General features: G+C 40.7%; 1 protein-coding gene across 5 annotated transcripts in view; it reads right to left on the bottom strand.

Annotated features, from left to right (window-relative positions):
- Nucleotides 1-18,967, bottom strand: part of atp8b1 (ATPase phospholipid transporting 8B1) — a 183,098-nt gene that overhangs the window by 146,604 nt on the left and 17,527 nt on the right. Inside the window, exon 1 of one of the 5 annotated variants that reach the window (XM_078552040.1) lies at nt 4,317-4,360. The exons of the other annotated variants lie outside the window; for them this stretch is intronic. The gene's annotated coding sequence lies outside the window, so the exon portion shown is untranslated. Of the gene's footprint in view, nt 1-4,316; nt 4,361-18,967 lie in introns of those variants that run through there. 5 annotated transcript variants of the gene reach the window in all.

The following is an 18,967-nucleotide window of genomic DNA, read 5'->3' as shown; positions in this document are numbered from 1 at the left end:
TATCAATAGCCTCTCCTTCCTATTCATTTTGTCCAATTTCACTCTTTTCAGTTAACTTGTACTAATAGGTGCCTTCAGCTCACTAACATTTTTAATAAATCTCATTTCTAGCATGCTGACATGGCAAATGATGTGTGCCAGGCGGACCAAATCCATGAGAGAAACTTGGTCGCGCCATCACAATGGTTTTGTAATTTGTATTTATTACGAGATGTGTGCACTGAATTCAGAAGTATTAAGTCCAAGACCTTTACTGATTTTAAAAATTAAATTAAAATATTTATTAACAAAATAAAAGGTGTCAAGCACATACATAAGACTACAGTTATTATAATAACTCCTAAAATTCCTAATTAACATGACCCCTAGTTACACTCCCTTTAAGGCAATGGTCAAAAATAGATTTTAGATTTAAAACAAACTCAGCAAGAAACACAATACGCTGGACAGTGGAATTTCAAATGGCTTTTCCCCAACTTCAGGTTCGTCACAAATGCTGGAGGTTTCATTAAGGCTATTTCACACACTCCTGTTAAATTTTACATGGCCTTCTGACACATAGCCTTAATATGTAAATTCTATTGCTCCATATGTCTTTGAAACTGTATCTTCCTGACAAAATAAAAACTTTCATGTTGCCATTACATATTGCCAGCAACCTTTGGGAAAAATGAACACATTATTTAGCCTTGCTTATCTGGCTAGTTGTAAACAGATGAAGATCCCATTGAAATCCAAATCTCCCTTCATTTATCTAAAAATGCAAATTCCCTTCAAACTTTACATGCTAAGCCAGTGTCAATGTTTACTCATTAGCAAGTCAAGCACCTAGCTTCTTTTGATGATTTAAAGCTTGCAGTCTACTGTAATTAAATCACACACAGACCAAACTATACTTAACCCCATAAACCTACTGCACAACAAACCAGAACAATATTGTGAAAATTGTTATACTTTCATCACACTCTTCATAATAGATTTTTAATCAGTGGGACACTACCTACAGCATAATAATATGGTTGTGGCAGCACAACTTTTCAGTAGACTAATACCATCATACCTCTTTGCAGGACAATGATTACAAACACCAATGCGACTTGGCAAATTTATCCAGAAATTATTTGAGCCATCGACTAACAAGTCCCCATCTTTCATTTGCAGTCTGTGCTGAGTGAGCTCTCAGGTGGACTGGTGTTAGGATGGTAAAATTGTCAATACATTAAAAGGAAAAACAGTTTGGCCATTACACTTGCTGGCTATTCCTAGCCACTACTTCCCAGAAAAAAAAACTGTCATCCTGGAAATAGGCTCTACCTTGTTTGGGATGCCCCTGAATAGTCAGAAAGTTGCAAGTTCAAACCCGAAGCACAATCCACGATTATACGAGTGCAATGCACAGGGAATGCAGCATTGCCACATGTATGAGCTTCTGCATTATTTTAAGAGGTCAGAGAGTTCTCTATATCCTAACATTCCTGCATCAGCCACCATCAACCACAAATGAAGTGGTACTTTTTTTCAAAAAGTATAAGCTCTTTGTGGAACCTGTAAAGACTGCAAAGAGAACCTCTGTGCACGCCCTTCATCAGGCCCAAGTCATTGTATTTGTTTCTTGGTGTAGATGTTGAAGGACAATCAACCGAAGTAGATGTATATCAAGGAAGGGATCAATACTTTCAGTAGAAAACAAAAAGTTGAAAATAAGAACTAAGTAACAGCAAACCATTTCTACACTTGTGAACAAGTGAGTCAGACATGCCTGCCTGCTATCATATTGTGAGAAACACAATAATGACACTTGCCTTGCAGATGCACTAGTTTTGGCAAGACTTGAGCATCACAATATTATTATTAATTAATACATCATCCACTTCCTCCTTTCTTAGAACTTAACTTTGCAGCATGCCATCAGATATAATGTTCTAGAATTTAAGAACAGCCCTCAATTCTATTGTGATCAGGTATCATTAGCACATGAAAACAAGTTCCATTTTTGACATTTAAACCCCTGCAACAAAAACAAATAATTGGACTCATTTGAGTTTAAACTGCAACATCAGAAAGCCTGAGGGCAATGCATAAACATCTACAAATCTTGAAGTATAAAGGAATAATTTATACAGTTAGAGAGCTGTAAATTACCAATACCACACACTGAACCATAAAAACCAGAGCCACAAAGGTTATGGTGCAGAAAGAGGCCATTCAGCCCATTGTGCCTGTGCTGGCTGAAGAGAGGGAAAAAAAACTAACCACTCATTTTAATCCCACTTCCCAGCACCTGGTCCGTAGCCTTGCAGTTTACAGCACTTCAGATGCAGATCCAGGTACCTTTTACATCTTTTGATTATCTGCTCCTATCACTGCTTGCTTGTCCCCACAACCACCCCACCCTCAACTTCTCTCTCCCCCCCCGCCCCCCACCTTAAACCAGCTTATATTTCACCTCTCTCCTAACTATACTTCAGTTCTGTTGAAGGGTCATGTTGGACTCGAAACGTCAACTCTTTTCTTCTCCACCGATGCTGCCAGACCTGCTGAGTTTTTCCAGGTAATTCTGTTTTTGTTTTGGATTTCCAGCATCCGCAGTAGCTTTTAGCTTTTTGTTTTTACCTTTTAAATGAGTTCAGCGTTTCAGCCTCAACCACCAGCTTAGGCAGTGAATTCCAGAAGCCCAACACCCTCTGGATGAAAAGGTTTTTCCTCAAGTCCCTTATAATCATTCTGCCAATTACCTTAAATCCATAGCCCCTGGTAACTGACCCCTCAGCTAGGGGAAACAAGTTATTCCTGTCTACCCTATCTAGGCCCCTCAATTAGGTCACTTCTCAGCCCACTCAACCAAACCATTGATCTCATTCTGGAGTTGACAGCTATTCTCTTCACTAGCAACTACATGGCCAATTTTTTGTGTCACCTGCAAATTTCCCAATCATGCCTCTCACATTTAAGTCTAAATCATTAAGATATACAACAAACAGCAAGGACCCCAACACGAAGCCCTGTGGAACACCACTGGAAACCCTTTTCCATCTGCAGAAACATCCATGAACAGCTTAGAAAGCAAATAAGAAAACAAAGTGTTTAGACTTGGATTAATGACCAGCAGATAAGCAGAGTTTACAAGTAGCAGCGTTTATATCTTGAAGAAGGCATTCCAAAGTTCTAAAATAAATAATAAAGTGATACGTGGAGACTGAGCATGGAGGAAAAAGAAAAAAAAAGAGATGGATACACAAGGAATTGGAACAAGAAATAAAGCTGGAGGTGGTTTTATGGAGGTTTTTTGAAAGGAGAACAAAATGTGGCAAGGTGAAAAGAACACAGTAACTCCACTTAAAAATCTCTCATTGATTCAGCACTTTTGGACAACTAGAGGTTGTGAAAGATGCTGCAGAAACACAAGTCTTTCTTTTCCTTCAGAGTCCAGAAGTATTGTAGAACGATCATCCATTAATGGCAGAGCAGGGGCAGAGGTGTGTAGAGTACACACTGTAATGTAAGTCAGGAGGTAATCACTAAGGTAAGGCAGGGTCAAGATCAATGGAGCAACTTGAAAGCATGGGCATGAATTTTATTTTAACACAATATTGCTGTGACAAGGACATGAAGGGAGAAGTGGGATTCAATAGTTTAGTAGAAGTGTAACGAAGTGCAGGTGATGAGGGCTGGTTAGTTGGGAAGCGTTGGGCATATGTAGAAAGTGCAGGCAGAAAAACGGTAATGGAAGGAAAAGGGAAAAAGGGTATTAAACAGAGTGGATGGTCTTGGAAGAAATTGTTTAGAAGGAAGGGTGAGAGGCTGTCCAAATGTCACCAAGGGGAAAAAATATGCTTTAGCAATGGCACAGTGCACTGGGTTGTAGAGTGTTCAGAAACGTGTTAACACGTTAAGCACAGCAAGAGTTACAGAAATAAGATTTAAGTGGAACAAGAGCGAAAACAAAAATCAAAATACATCTCATTACATTTTCAACACACTTGGTCAATAGTTTTCACAAATCAGCAAGTTCATCTCATTTACTCAGTTTCCAATACATCATGATCAAATGATCTGTGGATTTAACAGGCTCCATGTGCTAAATACAATTTTCTTGCTCGAAAGTTCATGTAATTATAAAACAGTGCCTGGAAGTGAATGTTAAATTAAACTCTCAGGGAGAATTTAATTACACTTAAATGTAAATTAGAATAATCTCCCTGTTCTTGCAGCTGATTCAAGTTGTTTCATAATAACTGTCCCCAAGGGGACAGAGACACAGAAGCATGAACCATCTTTGCAAAAGCAGTTCAAGAGCTCCTTCTTAAATGCTTTACCTTAAATGACTTCAAGGGACTTATGGTGTCAATGGCAGCTTGGTTCAGATGTGACATTTCTTCCTTCAAGTCAAATTTTCAAGCTTCACTCTCCAACTTCAACACAAAATCTGGACTGACCTGTAGTGTGGTACCAAGGTTATTTTCAGGGGTGCTAAGATCCTATTTGCCTGTTGAGGTAGATATTAAAGATTCATGGCACTTCTTTGATAGAAGAGCAAGGAGCTCTCCTGGTCAACAGTCCTTCCCTCAAGATGGTCATTAATCTTATTTTCCTTGCGGGATCTTGCTGCACTAGATACTGGCTGCACTATTTGCCTACATAACAACTGAGATGCATTTCAAAAATAAGTCTTTGGCTGTAAAGTATAGAGACACATTCCAGCATGGTGAAAGATGTGACGAATGAAGGATCTTGCTTTCCTAATGTCTTAGATAAGCTGGCATAAGGATCCTTTCAGGAGAAACTTTGAGCAGCTCCACTAATAACCAGATGCAATCTGGTCTGAACAGTGCCACTATATTAGTTGCTGACAGTTAAGAAATACCCTTTGTGGTTTAGAGTTTGGCAGTACACCTTAAAACTGTGCTCCTTGAATCTTTTCTCCATTAAACCATCCCTCCCGAAGAGGGTGATTTCTGCTGTGTACATTTCGAAAGACACAATCAGCCCTTGAGCAGCTTATGGAAATGGATATTCAAAGGGTTGTTCAACAGTAAGGCAGCGTGCAAGAAGACAGGTTGTTCATTGAAGCAAAGCCCAATCTTGAGGGGAGACAGTGGTGCAGTGTTAATGTCACTGGATTGATAATGGAGACCCAGGCTAATCCTCTGGGGACATGGGTTCAAATCCCAGCATGGCAGCTGGTGAAATTAATAAATCTGGAATATAAAGCTAATCTCAGTAATGGTGACCATGACAACTATCATCAACTGTCATAAAAACCCATCTGGTTCACTAACTCCTTTTAGGGAAGGAAATCTACTGTCCTTACCTGGTTCGGCCGATATGTGATTCCAGACCCACAGCATTATGGTTGACTCTTAACTGCCCTCTGAAATGGCCGAGCAATCCACTTAGTTCAAGGGCAATCAGGGACAGGCAACAAACAAACTTGCCAGCGATGCCCATATCCCACGAAAGAAGAAAAGGCTGGCCCTGAAACATGCACTGTCCAGTGGGATTCAATGAGCAACAAGTAACAGTTGCTGTTTTTCTTTCTTTTACCCAGAGATTTAGGTAAATTGTCTTATCTGAACTTTTACATGCATTTGATTACCACCATGCAAATCCAGTTTTTGAAAGGGGTTAATAATTTTAAAAACTAAAATGAAGCTAATAGTGCAAGTTGAAGATCGCTGCCATCAGATGGTGAGAGGGGGAATCTAAAAATTTCCTGCAAAGAGCAAGTGTGAATTTCTGATTAGGTCAATTCACCTCAGTTTTTTTTCCTTACACCCCTTTCTTCCTTTAGGATGCTGCAACAAGTTGTCCCAAGGAGTGAAGGGGCAAGTCTACACATTGCACTGAAGGCTTCTATTAGGTAGATATAAAATACTTTCTCAAAAGAAAATATATATTTAAAGGGGAAGCTAGGTAAGCTCCAAAGGGGAATGGAATAGAAGGATATGCCAACAGGGAATTGAAGATGGATGGGTAGAGGCTTACCAGCATAGAGCTGTAGGGCCCAATAACCTATTTCTGTGCAGCAAACTCTTATTAGGAAAAACAACTGTGGAACTACTATTTCAGTAGAACCATTTTATTTGTTCTGCGGAACTTGGGATGATATTTATTGATAGCGTTCCCCTATGTGCTGTGACTACCTATCCATAGCCAAGCTAGTAATGGATGAATGCCCAGGAACAGGGGTGAAAAGAGGTATACTATAAGTAGCCCTGAGCAACATTATGAATATGAAAGCAAAATATTGCGGATGCTAGAACTCTGAAATAAAAACAGAAAAAATGCAGGTCTGGCAGCATCTGTGGAGAGAGAAGCACAGTTAATATTGAGTCTGTATGACACTTCGGAGTTAAAAAGAACCTTTAGAACCTCTGAAGAAGGGTCATATGGACTCAAAACGTCAACTCTGGTTTCTCTCTCCACAGATGCTGCCAGACTTGCTCAGTTTTACCAGCATTTTCTGTTTTTATTATGAATATGAATATAGTGACCAAATATTTCCCTGCAATGAAAACTTTGTGCCCCATTATTGGCTGCCTTCTGTGCTATAATATTCTATGAAGTCAGCCTCTAAACTTATGATTGAATTCTCACTGGTGTTGTGCAGTGGTATAACACCAACAAACAAGATCTCTTCTGGTCGGTTTCTAAAGGTCAGCAATTGGGTGATGCTACACTCCCACCATCTGTGTCACAGCCTCCCCTTTTATTCTTAATGTAATTCAGGCCACATCCATGAAACATTTTCCTGAATATTTCAAAACACCTTAAAGAGGTGTTATTTAAAACAAGTCATCATAATGAAGTAGAGCATTGTCAGTAAGGAGAGCAGATTGGCCTGGGAAATAGCGATGCTGTATCTAAACAAAGGAATGACAAAGAGGGAGACAGGGGCGTGTGAAGGGAGAAAGATAGGAGAGGTGGAACTGTAATCAAGGTATCTTACTTATGCTATTTGAACGAGGCTGAGAACAAGATTTTTTTAAAAAAAACCTCATTCTTTTAAGCCGTGTGTGAAGATGGATTTTTAAAATATTTCTGGGAACATAGTGGTATTCTGTAAAGAAGTGTGTGTGTGTGCGCACGCATGATTAATTAAATTGGGGGAAAGATGGTAAACATGCATTTGTAATGAGAGGCTCTGGTGAAGTGGATTTAGAAGTAAATAGGTTGGGTTTGAAATTTATATTTTAAGATATGTAAGGACTTGACCTTTCAGCTGTTAAATTTCTAAGTGGAGTTTAGAAGTGACAAGGGACTTTCACAAGTTTCATAAGTAAACAAGGAAAGCTCATGAAATGTTATTTTTTTATTCATTCATTGGATGTGGGATTCGCTGGCTAGGCCAGCATTTATTACCCATTACTAGTTGCCCTTGGGATGGGCAATAAAGGCTGGTCCAGCCAACGAAGCCCACATCCCGTGAATGAATAAAACAAAGTGGGTTTTGGTGGGGGGGGAAATGTTTTGTAAGACTGTTATAACTGTATAAATTTAAACCTTGTGTACTTAAGTTCTCTTTTCCTTAGTTAATAAATCTTTTAATTTTTTAAATCCTAAAAGTGTTACTGGAATTCTATGTTTTTGGGATCACTAAGTTTCGCTTCATTTTCTGAATACAAAAAAAGGTTATGATCAGTAAGACAAATTTCAGTTGGCTTGCTCAGCGAATAACATCGGCTGCAGTCGTAACACATGTCACTGCCCCTCCCTTTGCCTAATTTTAGCCTGAGTGAAAGGTGACACCTTCATCTACCTTCAACCCCTCCTTTTAATGCAACTGAACTAATTTTTGCAGCAGTCATTCTGCTCCATTCCAGTTAAATGAACAAAATGTATGCTTCATTTATATAACAGTTTCGAATGATACAGAGCACCATGTACACTCAACAGGTCAACAATGCCTGCTTCTTATCAGAGTCATTCTTTGGTTCTGCCCACTCATCTGCTCATAACATCAAGCACAGGATTTTCATTTCAGTGGCCTGCACTGAACCTTCTGCAAACATCAGGAACACTCTGGCCAGAAGCCTCGCAGAGCAGGAATAACTGGGCATCTGTAAATTCTTGTTCTTGCTCATCTGCAGCCACACAATGTCTTGCAAAGTACTCTTCTGGTGGAAGTGGAGTCAAGAGCTGGAAACCTCACCGATTTCATCACCATTTCCCCTCCCCAAACTCCATTTCGATCGGGGACACTCAGCACACATGCTCCCAATTGCCGCCGCAACCAAGATCAGTTAACCCAGCAAATTAGGAGCTTTCTGATCAGAACTACAATGACACATTTTGCACCTACTCACTAGCTACAGAGATAGTGGATGCATGGGTAGTAATCTTCCAACAATCCTTAGATTCCAGAGCATTCCCAGAAGATTGGAAAGCTGCCAATATAACACCCTTATTCAAAAAGGGAGGGAGGCAAAAAGAACAAGTAACTATAGGCCAGTTAGCTTTACATCCATCATTGGGAAAATGTTAAGAGTCTATTACAAAGGATGTAATAGCAGAGCATTTAGAAATACATAATATAATCAAGCAGAGTCGGCATGGCTTCATGAAGGGGAAATCATGCCTGACAAATTTATTAGAATTCTTTGGAGGAGCCAGAGAAGGTTCACTAGATCGATCCCAGGTATGTAGGAATTTTCTTATGAGGAGAGTTTGAGTAGGTTGGGCCTGTACTCATTGGAGTTTAGAAGAATGAGAGGTGACCTTATTGAAACATTCAAGATTCTTCAGGGGCTTGACAGGTAGATGCTGAGAGGTTGTTTCCCCTTGTGGGAGAGTCTAGGACCAGAGGGCATAATCTCAGACTAAGGGGTCACCCAGTTAAGACAGAGATGAGGAGCAATTCCATCTCTCAGAGGGTAGTTAATCTGTGGAATCCTTTACCGCAGAGGGCTGTAGAAGCTGGGTTGTTAAGTATATTCAAGGCTGAGATAGATAGATTTTTAATCAGTAAGGGAATCAAGGGTTATGGGGGAAAAGACAGGAGAGTGGAGTGGATTAGCAGATCAGCCATGAGCTCATTGAATGGTGGGCGGAGCAGGCTCGATGGGCCGAATGGCATACTTCTGCTCCTACGTCTTATGATCTTATGGAATCAATGGGATAGCCTAAAAAATGGAGACGAGAAAAGTACACACAATGTTGGGAGATGGTAGTATAGGGGTAATGTCACTGAACTAGCAATTCAGAGACCCAGGCTAATGCTTTGGGACACGGTTCAAATCCCACCTTGGCAGCTGGTGGAAATTCAGTTAATAATATCTGTAATTGAAAGCTAGTCTCTGTAATGGTGACCATATCATCAATTGTTTTAAAACCCCATCTGGGTCACTAATGTCCCTTTGGGGAAGGAAATCTGCCATCCTTACCTGATCTGCCCTAAATTCAACTCAGATCCTCAATAAGGTTATTGATTCGTAAATGCCTTCTGAAATGGCCTAGCAGCAAGTCATTCAGTTCAAGGGCAATTAGGAATGGGTAACAAATTCTGGCTTTGTCAGTGATGCCCACTTCCCATGAGAAGAATGAATATAAAAAATGTAATGGTGCATTTAAAATAGTAATTTACAATAAGAGTACATTTCAAGATTTCAATCTAAGAGGCAAACCCTTTCAAGGTTCAACCAATCTTGTGGTAAATAATCAACAAATGCTGATGGAAGTTCACCAATTAATTTCAGCGCCCAATTCGATTGTTTTAAGCTGTAATTGTTTATAGCACTAAGAGGTTTAAAATCAGTATATCAGCTTAAAGAGATGAGTTTATCCAGAGCTGCATGAATTTAAAAACAACCCACTAAAGGTGTACAAAATAATTAAAGGGCTGGGTTATGTGCCTGTTGTCATTCAGAGAGAGAGAGAGAGAGAGAGAGAGAACCATTTCCAGCAGGTTTGACCAGAAGTATTACCCAACAAGCTAAACAAAGAAAAGGGAGTCTGCAGGATATTCACCACCTATACTCTATTAAAATGTTTCCATATTCAAATATTTATCTACTTTATTTTTTCCATTTTATTACATGCTCTATTAATAACTTTATGCCAAGTTCTATGAAAAGAACCATGAAATAGTTCTTTGTTACAGACAGGGGGAGGGAATAATTTAAACAGCCCTGAATTCTCCTCTCACTACCCATCCATAAAAAGAAAGGTGTTTTGATTTTGATTTCCCCCTTTATAAGCAATGGCATATTTCCCAACCCCTCAGTTTTGGCGTGATCCAATCTCTATTAATAGCCCCACAGCAAACTCATGATAGAATGAACTCAAAGCAGTAGTTAATTTCCACACACAATGTTGGGGGGGCGGGGGGTTGTTCCATAGCTCCCTGTGCATTCATACAGTAAAGAAGGATAGATAAAGGCAAGGTTTACAGGGCAAAGACCACAGATAAGAGAATTATTATTTCACATGAGTCCAGAGTCCAGGATTAAAGTCCAATGAGGTATTCCTTCAAAGGGGTCAGCAGGTTGAAAACTGCTGCTGTATAATTCACTTTTCCAGTAGAGTTGACTTCCATGATGAGATGAACACGCAGAGATGAATCAATCAATCAGTCTTGTAGGTGATGGTACAGAGGTTCTTGTAGAAACACTGTAGATGGGGAGACGTATTTAAACCTGGGTAGGACCTCTTTTCTGTGCTGCTGCTTGTAGATGATAAAATGGCAGACTGAACTTTACAGTACAGCAAGGCAATGCAACTGGTTTCACCAGCTAGGGGGTCATGTCACATGACTCCCACCTCTGTCCTGGCTTTGACATAGGGTTTGTGTCAATTTGTCCGTGTCCCCGAGATTGTTAAATGTTCGAACCATTAAGACTTGAAAGGACGGTTATGGGATCCTTTGTCCTAGCAGACAATAGGTTGCAGCTGGTCAGGCCTCGTTTATGAAATACAGCTCCAGATACCAGTGTAAATGTAGTAGGACTGGATTCTGTGCAAATGTGCTTAGGGAATTAAATACATTTGGGTGGAGCATGGACACAACAACAGGACATCTGTTACGTTTCAAATATAACTTGAAGTAGAAATAATAACATTTTGCATTTGAAAATGGAAAACCCCTTTTTCAAAATAGTTTGGCTGCCCTATTATTGCAATGTCAAAAAATTGTGTTGTAAGACAATTGGGAACAAGGAACAGAGGAATAAAAGGTTTAATCACCAGTTGAAATGAAGCACAAAGTATCTGAGCATTAGATCATAGCCTATGAAATTTGAGTTTCTAGATACTTCATAGAGCAACCCAGCACTTTGAAGCATAATGGAAAAAAAAGTATTTAGTCAACAGCATTTTTGATATCTTCAGGCTAGGTGCACAGATCTGATTTCTTCAGCTTTTTTTTTGGAGTTATACTCTGCTCATGCATTCTTTGGTATCACATCTTCATTTAACAAATTAGTACCCTTTAAAAGCTTAGTCAGGAACACAGCAGAGTCAATATGCTATATTATATTGCACAATTTATATAATATTTAAAATAGAAAACAAACATCAGGAAAATAAATTGATGAGAACAAAAAACATTCTGCCACTTCAATTCTCTCTTCCCTTGGAAATTGACTTATGTTTGGACCTCTTTTTCAACATCTGAAGTCCTCTGGTATCTTATTAAAATGGACTTTAAGGGAAAAAGACAAACTTGAATTTATATAGTGCCTTTCAAACCCACATGATATCCCAAAGCACTTTATAGCCAGTTAAGATAAGTACTTCTTTGATAAATTCTGCAGTGAAAAGATAAGACAATGAATGTTGACAAGTTAATCGAATGTGGGAATTCCACACTTGAAATTGAACCTCCCACCCAAGAGCCACACACAAATCCACTAGAACAAATGTCATCATCATAATTAAGCATCCTGGGTAATTTCCCTCTTCCTCCTTAGCCCCAACGCTGCGCAAAACAATAGCATAACTTGACAAGTTACATGTACCATATCAGTGCAAGATGTCCCATGGTTCACAGGAGGCATAAGAAAAATAGCCAAAAGCAGAACTAGTTCCGCTCCTTCAGATTCTTGTGTAAAATATTCAAAGACTAATAATTTCTGCGTATAGTTATCATAACTTCCCATTTACATTGCTTCCTACTCAATGAAGCCCAAGAACATAATCCCAATTGCTAAAAGGGAGAGAATCCCGTTCTAACCTCTTAACTGCAGGGAAAAATCACAAACATGCAAGCCCCATGAATCTGTCACACAGTCAGACCTCCAGAAGATCAGCCATTTTCAGTCAAAATCCTGGAACGCCCTCCCTAGAAGCACATGAACTGCAGCAGTTTTTTTTTTAATTCATTCATGGGATGTGGGCATCACTAGTTGGGCCATCCCTAATTACTCTTCAGAACTGAGTGGCTTGCTGAGCCATTTCAGAGGGCATGCAGTCAAACACATTGCTTGTGGGTCTGGAGTCACATATAGGCCAGACCAGGTAAGGGTAACAGATTTTCTTTCCTAAAGGGCATTAGTGAACCAGGTGGGTTTTTATGACAATCGGCAATGCTTTCATGGTCATCATTAGACTTTTAATTCCAGATTTTTTTTTTTTTAAACTGAATCTGGGACCCCAGAACATGACCCTGGGTCTCTGGATTACCAGTCCAGTGACAATACCACGATGCCACCACCTCCACACCAGTACCTTCTCCAGAGCAATTAGGGATGGGCAATAAATGCTGGCCTAGCTAGTGATGCCCACATCCCACGAATGAATTAAAAATTATATGGAACAGTACTGTCAACAGTAGAATTACCACAGATCTATTGTCAAGTTACTCAATGTTAAGAGAATGAGGATGAAGGTATTGATCGGGGAGAGAGACTGCGAGGTTCTTGAGCAAATTTATATAGGGAGTGACAAGGTACTGGAGGTGTTGGCAGGCTTAAAAGTGGACAAATCTCCAGGTCCAGATGATTTGTGTCCCAGACTGCTGAGGGAGGCAAGGGAGGAGATCGCAGAGGCTTTGACCCAAAATTTTAATTCCTCTCTGGCCATAGTGGAGGTGCCAGAGGACTGGACAACAGCTAATGTGGTTCCGCAATTTAAGAGGAGTTGTAGAGAGAAGCCAGGGAACTTACAGGCCAGTGAGTCTCATGTCAGTGGTAGGGAAACTATTGGAGAAAATTCTGATGGAGGGAATCTATCTCCACATGGAGAGGCAAGGCTTGATCAGGGATAGTCAGCATGGCTTTGTCAGAGGGAGGTCATGCCTAACAAATTTGATTGAATTTTTTGAGGAGGTGACCAGGTGTGTAGATGAGGGTAGTGCAGTTGATGTAGTTTATATGGATTTCAGCAAAGCCTTTGACAAGGTCCCACATGGGAGACTTATAAAGAAGGCAAATGCACATGGGACACAGGGTATTTTGATAAGGAGGATTCAAAATTGGCTTAGTTGTAGGGGGCAGAGGGTGATGACAGAAGGATGCTTTAGTGACTGGAAGCCAGTGTCCAGTGGTGTACCACAGGGATCGGTGCTGGGTCCCCTATTATTCGTCATTTATATAAATGACATAGATGACTATGTGGGGGGTAGGATTAGTAAGTTTGCGGATGACGCAAAGATTGGTTGGGTGGTTAACAGTGAGTTTGAGTGTCTTGGGCTACATGAAGATATAGACGGGATGGTCAAATGGGCAGATAAGTGGCAGATGGAATTAACCCTGAAAAGTGTGAGGTGATACACTTTGGAAGGAGTAATTTGACAAGGAAGTATTCAATGAATGGCATGGCACTAGGAAGTTCTGAGGAACAAAGGGACATTGGCGTGTGTGTCCATAGATCTCTGAAGGCGGAGGGTCATGTTAGAGGGGTGGTGAAAAATGCATATGGGACACTTGCCTTTATCAATCGAGGAGTAGATTACAAAAGTAGGGAGGTCATGTTGGAGTTGTATAGAACCTTGGTGAGGCCATAGCTGGAGTGCTGTGTGCAGTTCTGGTCGCCACATTATAGGAAGGATGTGATTGCACTGGAGGGGGTGCAGAGATTATTCACCAGAATGTTACCTGGGATGAAACATTTAAGTTATGAAGAGAGGTTGGATAGACTTGGGTTGTTTTCGTTGAAGCAGAGAAGACTGAGGGGCGACCTGATCGAGGAGTACAAGATTATGAGGGGCATGGACAGGGTAGATAGGGAGCAGCTGTTCCCCTTAGTTGAAGGGTCAGTCACGAGGGGACAAAAGTTCAAGGTGAGGGGCAGGAGGTTTAGGGGGGATGTGAGGAAAAACTTTTTTTACCCAGAGGGTGGTGATGGTCTGGGATGCGCTGCCTGGGAGGGTGGTGGAGGCGGGTTGCCTCACATCCTTTAAAATGTACCTGGATGAGCACTTGGCACGTCATAACATTCAAGTCTATGGGTCAAGTGCTGGTAAATGGGATTAGGTAGGTAGGTCAGGTGTTTGTCACATGTCGGTGCAGATTCGATGGGCCGAAGGGCCTCTTCTGCACTGTGAAATTCTGTGATAATTGAAAAAAAGTCCTCTAAATTTAACTTCCTGCCATCTGAAACACTTTCAAGTCTCATTCCAAAGACATGAGCACATAATCAAGGCTGGCAATCCACTGCAGTACCGAGGGAGTACTCAAGTATCAGTGATGATATCTTTCCAATAAGATGCAAATGTGAGGCTTTGTCTGCCCTTTTGAGTGAACAGCTAAGATCCTATGAGACTATTCCAAGAGAGAGAAAGGAGTTTCTCCCAGGGTCCTGGCCAACATTTATCCCTCAACCAACTACCCAAGATAGATGATCATTTATTTTCATGTTGTTTGAGGTGCCCCTCTGTGCTTTGGGGTGTCTAGAGGTTAAAAAAAAAAGCATTTACTTTTTGTTGCGGTGAAGAACAGAGCAGAGACTAGGTGCCTCAAAATTGCAGAACTGGGGAGGAATGCTGTCCTTAGGCTGCTCAAAAGTCAAGTTATTGGGGGCCGGGAAGGAACTGATCCATCAGATCACTCCTGGCCACACAGTGTGAGTACATGGCTAATAGAAAATGCAGAGAAATTCATACCTTCCAGTTGTCAGCATGCTCACGGAACAGCTAGCTTTCAGAATGTAGCAGAAAGTTAGTTTTTACTTCTAGCTCTGGCCAAGGATTCTCCACGTCAAGTGTTTGATCCACTTAACTGAAAAAGCAACTTATTAGGATACTAATGGAGCAAAGCAATTTTGGCCCTTCTGGGACTTTCAGTCTCTCATCATACAATTCAAAACTGAAAAAGATGCTGTAAGAAAAAGGCTTGCATTTATATGGCGCTTTTCATGATTTTGGGGCGTTCTAAAGAATTTTACAGATAATTTTCGAGTGTTCTCTCTGTTGCAATACGGGAATCATGGCTGCCACTTGTTCCCATAAACAACAATGAAATAAATAACCAGATCATCCATTTCAGTACTATTTGTTGAGGGACAAATATTGGCCAGCACACTGGGGAGGACATCCCTGCTCTTCAAAAAGCTTCACAGAACCTTTTGCATCAACCTCGGGGCAGACCAGGCCATGGTTTAATATCTCACCTGAAAAACGGCATCTCTGACAGTGCAGCAGCCTCAGTACTGCAATACAGTGCCAGCCTACAATCAGTAGGCAAGTCTACTCAAGTGGAATATGAAGCCATGGGCCTTGTGACTAAGAGGCAAGAGATCCACACACTGAACTAAAGCTAACACAACACTAGCATTGCTTTGGGCAACTACATTTAAATTTAAAACGATTAAGCTTGTGTTCTGAAGAGCCATAATGATTCGAAACGTTAACTCTATTTCTCTCTCCATATACACTGCCAGACCTGCTGAGTTTTTCCAATATTTTCTGGGTTTTTTTCAGATTTCCAGAATCCACAGTATTTCACTTTTATCCGGTAAATGAATACTTTGTTTTGCCTCACCATGGTACCTGCTCAATGTCCTGTCAGATGGGCTACTTATTACATAATGAACACCCATGCTGATGATAACATCTCAGATCCAACCATCAGCTTAATATAGCTCACAGATATTAGCTGGGATTAATTGCAGTGATCTAGTCTGGTAAAATCAGTAAAAGTGCTTCACTCATCAAAGGTGAAGGTACAATGGTCCCATTTCATTTAAGAGGTGGTTAACAGAAACATTCGTTCCTGTAAATTGATTAGACAGATGTACAGCAGACAATTGGCTGTACTTCTTTTGTTGCATGAGATCAGATAAACACAACATCACTTCCAATAGACATAAGCCACGTTTTACAGTTATGCCCAAAGGTTAGCTGATAACAGGTAGTTAGTCATTACAAAATTAGAACTGGGGATGTTTTCTGACCATATAAATGATCATGCTAAGAAGGAATAGGAATCTCTGGAGATATCTCCAAAAGATAAAACACTGTAATATTCACCCAAGCCAATCCTGATAAACTGCCTCAGACCTTAGGTTTAGGTAGATTCTAGTTATTCTTAGCCCACACAATATGAACTCAGTGAGTATCCAGAGTTTAACCAATGCGGTCTCCTCTACATTGGAGACACCAAACGCAAACTGGGCGACCGCTTTGCAGAACACCTGCGGTCTGTCCGCAAGAAAGACCCAAACCTCCCTGTCGCTTGCCATTTTAACACTCCACCCTGCTCTCTTGCCCACATGTCTGTCCTTGGCTTGCTGCATTGTTCCAGTGAAGCCCAATGCAAACTGGAGGAACAGCACCTCATCTTCCGACTAGGCACTTTACAGCCTTCAGGGCTGAATATTGAATTCAACAACTTTAGATCTTAAACTCCCTCCCCCATCCCCACCCCCTTCCCGTTTCTTCCCCCTCCCTTTTGTTTTTTCCAATAATTTATATAGATTTTTCTTTTCCCACCTATTTCCATTATTTTTAAATCTATAACTGTAATACCCTGTCAGTCTTTCCACCCCACCCCCACTAGAGGTGTACCTTGAGTGTCCTGCCATCCATTCTTAATTAGCACATTCTCTTAGTTAATATCACCACCTTTAACACGTCTTTGTTCCTTTTGTCTGTGACATCTTTTGATTATTTGCTCCTATCACTGCTTGCTTGTCCCTACAACCACCCCCCCCTACAACTTCTCTCCCCCCCAACCTTAAACCAGCTTATATTTCACCCCTCTCCTAACTTCACTCAGTTCTGCTGAAGGGTCATGAGGACTCGAAACGTCAACTCTTTTCTTCTCCGCCAATGCTGCCAGACCTGCTGAGTTTTTCCGGGTAATTCTGTTTTTGTTTTGGATTTCCAGCATCCGCAGTAGTTTTTGTTTTTAAAAAAAAATCAGTGCCTTGTTTCAAAATGATTTGAATATAAGGGTGAATCTCTGCATACTTTTACTACTTTTAACTACTCAGTGTTTGAATTTATTCCCTCTGCCTGGCAAAGTGAACTTTGGATTCCATAACAAAAAAAAAAGGCAATCACCAGCTGGTACAAGAAGTTCACCAGACAATAATGGGCTGGATAGTCCAAATGGCCATTTCATCATTGTAGACTTTATGTTACTGTTGTTGCTACAATTAGCATTTATACAACACCTGTAACATAATAAAATTTCCTAAGGCACTTCACAGGAGCATAATCAAACTTGACATTGAGCCATGTATGTGGACACAAGAAGTAAGTTTTAAGCAGTGCCATGAAGTTGGGGAGAGGGTTCAAGAGAATTTGGAAAGAATTCCAGAGCTTGGGAGTTAGTCAGCTGAAGACACTGCCAGAGTGCAGCGGTTAAAATTACGGATGACCAAGGGTCCAGAATTGGAGAAATGTAGAGATCTTCAAGGGTTGTCAGTCTGGAAAAGGTTAGACAGATAGGGATTAGGCCATGGAGAGATTTAAAGATAGGGATGAGAATGTTTGTAAAATAATCAAGGCATGAGGGTCTCTGAACATTTTAAAAATATATAACAGTATAAAAAAATGGCTTATAATAGTGGTCAATTCCAGGATACACGGGCCCAGAAATTTGAGCATGCTCAGTTTTCTGTACATGTGGAGTGCAAGGTACAGTCTCTGCACCCAGATAGTGAGATCAAAAGGTACCTGTTGTTGGGCCTTAGGTCTCATTTCCCCACAGCTGGTGACAAGCAGAGAGCAAGAGGCAGCTTGCCAGGTGAAACATGGTTATAGTTCAGGCTGCTGAGTTACTAGCAGTGCCCTCAGGTACATGAGGAAGGGAACAGCCAGGGACCAGAATGAAGAGGGTGGGGGAAAAAATGGCTTTCATTCTCTTGAAGAAAAGGTTGGGAGGGGCACACCAATTCCTGCCAGTTCCACATTCAGTTCATCTTCTAAAGAATTACTCCGTTAAGCAAGGGACAGTAGTACTGCACCTGGAATTGTAAGGACATACAGGCATTGAAGGAAATACACAAATGGATAATTAATGCAATATCTATCTCAAGGCATTTGGGCTATGAAAGAAGTTAAACAACCCAATTCAAGTTGGGGAATAGAAAGATATTATAGATTTCTTATAAGTTCGGTACTTCAACGATTGTAATGTCCACTGGTTGTCCCTTTAGTTTCACATTCAGCAGTCTGAATCGCATTTCACTGGACTCATTTGGCAGCTTCCTTGTTTAGCATTACTGTGGAACAAACATGGAACAAACAGCAACAGAGAGAGTGGCCAAAGGGGGAGTCGTAACAACATGTAATTGGAAGAGGAGTTTGACAAGGGTACTGTTTATTCCTGCTCTCTTCAATGTCTATGCAGAAAACACGATCAAAGAAGGGTTTAAAAGCAGAGAATTTGGTGTCAAGATTAGTTGGTGGGTGGGTGAGTGGGTGGGTGGGGGCCATGTGGGGCATGGAAAATGAATGACATCAGTTAGATTTGCAGATGACGAAGCACTTGTAAGCAAGCACAGAAGAAGGATGACAAAAATTAATCGATAGGCTAGTGTCAGCACACATGAACTTCTGGATGAAAGTGATGCATATCTCAAAATC

This window comes from Cetorhinus maximus, chromosome 1 (genome assembly GCF_964194155.1).
Source record: "Cetorhinus maximus chromosome 1, sCetMax3.hap1.1, whole genome shotgun sequence".
In the NCBI taxonomy this organism is placed as follows: domain Eukaryota; kingdom Metazoa; phylum Chordata; class Chondrichthyes; order Lamniformes; family Cetorhinidae; genus Cetorhinus; species Cetorhinus maximus.
This window is presented reverse-complemented; position numbering and strand designations above follow the sequence as displayed.